Consider the following 5846-nt stretch of genomic DNA (forward strand, 5'->3'; position numbering starts at 1 on the left):
AAAGATAGTTTTACTTTTTCTTTTCCAATCTGAATAAGTTTTATTTCTTTTTCTTGTCTAAGTGCCCTGGCTAGAAATTCCAGTATAATGTTGAAAAGAAGTGTTAAGAGTAAACATCCTTATCTTGTGCCTCATTTTAGAGGGAAAAGTTCTAGTCTTTCACCATTGAGTCTGATGTTAACTGTGGGGTTTTGGTAGATGATCTTATCAAGTTAAGGAAGTTCCTTTCTCTTCCTAGTTTTTTTGACTGTTTTTGTTATGAAAGGGTGTTGGATTTTGTCAAATGTTTTTTCCATTTCTATTGAAATGACCATATTTTTGTTTTCTATTTATGTGGTGAGTTACATGGATTGATTTACACATGTTCGACGAATCTTGCACTCCTGGGATAAATCTCACATGGTCATGGTGTATAATCCTTTTTATATGCTGCTGCATTCCATTGGCTAGTATTTTGTTGAGGGTTTTTATATTTATAAAGTATATTGGTCTATAGTTTTCTTGTGATGTATTTGTCTGGTTTTTGTATCAAGGTGTAGTACTGGCCTCATAGAATGGGAAGTATTTCCTCTTCTGTTTTTTGTAAGAATCTGTAAAGGATTAGTGTTAATTCTTCTTTGAATGTTTAATAGAATTCACCAGTGAAGCCATTGGTTTGGGGATTTTCTTTGTGGGAAGTTTTTTGATTACTAATGTAGTCTCTTGTTAGAGGTCTATTCATATTTTCTACTTCTTGAGCCAGTTTCAGTAGTTGATATGTCTGATCCAAACATGACGTGAAGAGAATGGCACTTCAGCTCCAAGTTCTTCCCCCACCCCTGAAACCCATAATCCCAGTCTAATCATGAGGAAAACATGAGATAAATCCCAGTTGAGGGATATTCTGCAAAATATCTCACCAGAACTTCGCAGAGCTGTCATGATCATCAAAAATTAGGAGATTCTCAGAAACTGCCATCCCAAGAGAAGCCAAGGAGACAGGATGACTAGATGCAATGTGGTGTCCTGGATGGGATCCCGGGACAGAAAAAGGTATAAACTAATGAAATCCGAATAAAGTATGGGCTTTGGTTTATAATAACGTATTAGTGTTTCAACATACATTGCCATATTGATACAAGATGTTAATAATAGGAGAAACTGGATGTGGAGTGTATGGGACGTCTCTACTATCTTTACAACTTTTCTGCAAATCTAAGACTATTCTAAAATAAAAGGCATGTTTTAAAATGGGAGCAAATACTTCCTCATATAATAAAGGCTGAGAAAATTAATCGTTGTAAGATCTTCAGTATAAGAAATACTAAAAGAGTTCTTCTGGCTGAATAAAAATGATCCTAGATGGAAACATGGAATGGTTGAAAGAAATGAAGAATACCACATTTTAAAACAACATTCATTACAATATGTTGTTGGGTTTAAACATATGCAGAAGTAAAATATATGATAACAATAGTACAAAATGGGATAGGAGAGTTAATGGAGTTATCATAGGTTTTTTGCATTGTTGAGGAAGTGGTACTAGTGCTAATTTAAGGCACTAGTACTTTAGTAAATTCACAGACGCATATTGTAATCTCTAGGGTAATCATTAAAAGAATAATTTTTAGGGGCTTCCCTGGTGGCGCAGTGGTTGAGAATCTGCCTGCCAATGCAGGGGACACGGGTTCGAGCCCGGGTCTGGGAAGATCCCACATGCCGTGGAGCAGCTAAGCCCGTGCGCCACAACTACTGAGCCTGCACGTCTGGAGCCTGTGCTCCGCAACAAGAGAGGCCACGGTAGTGAGAGGCCCACACACCGCGATGAAGAGTGGCCCCTGGTTGCCGCAACTAGAGAAAGCCCACGCACAGAAACGAAGACCCAACACAGCCAAAAATAAATAAATAATTTTTAAAAAGAATAATTTTTAAATGATAATTAGAAGTGTATAATCAGGGCTTCCCTGGTGGCACAGTGGTTGAGAGTCCGCCTGCTGATGCAGGGGACACGGGTTCGTGCCCCGGTCCGGGAAGATCCCACATGCCGCGGAGCGGCTGGGCCTGTGAGCCATGGCCGCTGAGCTTGCGCGTCCGGAGCCTGTGCTCCGCAACGGGAGAGGCCTGAACAGTGAGAGGCCTGCGTACCGCAAAAAAAAAAAAGTGTATAATCAATAAAGAAAAATATGGAATAAATGAAAATACTTAATCCAAAGGAATACAAGAAAGGAGAATAAATAACATTATATGAATGGAAAATTAATAGCAAGATGGTCAATTTAAATCCAACTGTATTGCATTTAATGTAAATGGTCTAAATAATCCAATTCAAAACAAAGATTATCAGGATTTTAAAATTAATCAACTATATGCCATTTACAAGAGATACAGTTTAGATGTAAAAATACCAGGTAAGTTGAAAATAAAAGGATGGAAAAAGATACATACAAAGACTATCTGAAAGAAAGCTGATATGATTATATTAATATCAGACAAAGTACACTTTTAAATTAAAAGAATTTCTGGACACATTCTAACACATTCTTTCACTGATATAACACTGCCCTAATTAACATGTGCAACTAAGCACAAAGAAGGACATTTCTTAGTGATGTGTTGAAACAAAAAAAAGCTAAAGCAATCTTAAATTTGTCTGAACCTAAAACACAGCTTCAAAATATATAAATCAGATGTTGACCAAACCAAAAGGAGAATAGACAATTCCACAATGGGATTACACTAGAAATCAGTAAGGAAAAGATAACTAGAAAGTCCTCAGTTGTTTGGAAATTAAGCAGAACACTTCTAAATAACATACACGTCAAAGAATGGAAATTAGAAAATATTTGAACTGAAGGATAAGGAAAATATGACATAAAAACTTGTGGAACACAATTAAAATGTGCTTAGAGGGAAAATTATAGCTTTAAATAGTTAAAAAAAGGAGAACATTTGAAAACTGGTGATCTAAATTTCCATCTCAGGAAGCCAGAAACAATAGCATTGTGAATTCAAAGAACATAGAAAAAGAAAATAGTAAAGATATGAGCAGAAATCACTGAAATAGAAAAAAACATGTACAATAGAGAAAATGAATAAAGCCAAAATCTTGTCCATTGAAAAGATTAAAAACATTGATAAATTTCTAGTAAAATGGATTTTAAAAAGAGATAAAACACCAATTATTAATATCAGTAATGAAAGGAGACACCATTACAGATCATTTTTTTAAAGAACATATTATTAACAACTCCATGTTTCATAATTTAGATGAAATGGACTAATTTACTTGGGGGAAAAAAGCTTCCCAAACCTGATAGAAGATAAAATCTGAATAGCCCTATATGTAATACAGAATTAAACCTTTAATAAAAAATCTTATGACGTTATGTGCAGGCTGAGATGGCTTCAGTGGTATGTTCTTTCAAATATTTAAGGAAAAAATTAATAGCTATATTACAGACTTTTCCAAGGAATAGAAAAGAGGGAAGACTTCCAAACTCACTTTATGAGGCCAGCACATCTCAGGTACAAAACTTGACATGGACATTACAAAAAAGGAACACTACATACCAATATGTCTTATGAATAAGGATGCAAAACTCCTAAACACAATATTAACAAATAGAATCTGATGATTTATAGAAAGAATAATATATCATGGCCAAGTGGGGGTATAGCCAAGGAATCTGAGGTTGGTTTAACATTCAAAAATCAATCAATATAGTTCAACACATTAACCGAATAAAGGATAAGACATGGTTTTCTCAATAGATGGTTTTCTTAATAGATGGGGGGGAAAAAACAGATTTGATTTAAAAAACAAGACATATTCATGATTAAAAACTCTAAGAAAACTAGAATGATAAAGAAACTGCCTTAATTTGATAATGGATAGTTTCAAAAACTCTAGGGCTAACATTTTAATTAATGATGAAATATTAAATACTTTCCGTGAACTCAAGAACAAGACAAGGTGTCCACTATTACCACTTCTATTTACACTTGCACTGAGATTTTCAATAGTGCAATAAGAAAAAGAAATAAAGGATATGAAGGTTGAAAATAAAGTGAAACTGTCATTATTTGTTGATGGCATGATTGTGTGTGTAGAGAATACAAAACAAACAATTTAAATTAATACATGAGTGTAGTATGGAGCAAGCAACAAACAATTAGGACATTTTAAAACTATCATTTAAAACAGTATCAAAAAAACTCATCTAGGTACCTGGGAATAAATCTAATAAAAGTTGTTGAAGACTTGTACACTGAAAACTACAAATTTTCCAATATTCTTCCTAAGTTTCTGAGAGAAATTTCAAAAGGTCTAAGTAATTGGAGGTATATACCATGCTCATTCATCAGAAGACAATATTTTTACAGCAAAGTAAAAACAACATACAGCTGTGTATAACAACATGGGTAGATCTCACGGAATGTTGGTCAAAAGAAGAAAGACAAGAGAGTACATACTGAATTATTTCATTTATATGAAAGTCAAGAAAAATTGAAACAGTTGTTCAAAGAATTGAACAATTGGGAGGTATTGACTGGGCAGTGGCATAAAGGAGCCCTCTGGAGTGTTGATAAAGTTCTTTATATTGATCTAGTTACTGGTTTCATGAGCGTATACATACGTAAAAATTCACATATGTATATATGTATTTTGTGCACTTCCCTGTAGTTTGCTATTATCTCAAGTTTTTACAATTTAAAAAAGAAATTTTGAAAAAAGCAATGGGAAACTACTGAGAGGTTAATAGAGGTGAATGACATGATCCAATTTATGTTTTAAAAACAGGTTTTGTGGGCTTCCCTGGTGGCGCAGTGGTTAAGAATCCGCCTTCCAATGAAGGGGACACAGATTTGAGCCCTCGTCCGGGAAGATCCCACATGCCCCGGGGCAGCTAAGCCGTGCGCCACAACTACTGAGCCTGCGCTCTAGAGCCTGTGCTCCACAACAACAGAAGCCACAGCAATGGGAAGCCCACGCACCGCAACGAAGAGTAGCCCCCGCTCGCCGCAACTAGAGCAAGCCCGCGTGCAGCAACAAAGACCCAACGCAGCCAAAAATAAATAAGGTAAAATTAATTATTATTTTTTTAAAAACAGGTTTTGTGTGACAGACTAGAAAAGGGCAGGAGCAGAAGCCAGAAGACCAGTTAAGAGGCCAGTGCATGGGCCCAGGCAAGGAGTGCCACTTGCTTAGACAGGCACCATAACGGTGGAAATGGAGAGAAGAGGGACGCTTTGGAGACGGGTGTGGAAGCAGGATCTGCAGGATGTAGTCAACCAGAGGAAAGTGTCACGAATGTCTTTTGGGGTTTCCACCAGAGGAAACGGAAGATGAACAGTTGAGGAATGCCAGGAAAGAAAATGAGGTCTAAAACTTGGGGTGGGAATGGAGATTTTGAAGAAGAGCAAAATCTTTGGATTTTGCCCAGGAGAGGGCTAAGGCATTCCTTAAGTGGGAGGCGAGGCTTGGCGGGAACAGCTGAGGCCGGGTTTGAGAAAGGGGCCTAGGGAGGGTTTGGGTGGGTAGGAGTATTTGGGATTAAGGTGCGCAGCGGAGAGGCGGGAGCTTGGCCTCGGGAGGGGTGCGGTAATTCTAGGCCGTGAGAAGCCGCTAAGAAATGCAGTTGGAGAAAGGGGCAGACCCATAGGAACTAATAGTCGGCACCCGGGATAAAACCCGCAGGACTGGGAGGCTAGCCAGGACCCGCCCAGGAGGTTTGAAAATGCCGGATTAGGAGTGCCCGAGATTAGGGGTCGACCGAGCCTCACCCCTGGGGCGGAACCAATTGTGACGGCAGCGAGGTTTGCTGCCGGCGCTACAAAAGTGCCGCACGGTGACGACGGTGTGCGCC

Source organism: Grampus griseus, assembly GCF_964374135.1.
Source record: "Grampus griseus genome assembly, chromosome: 10".
Lineage (NCBI taxonomy): Eukaryota > Metazoa > Chordata > Mammalia > Artiodactyla > Delphinidae > Grampus > Grampus griseus.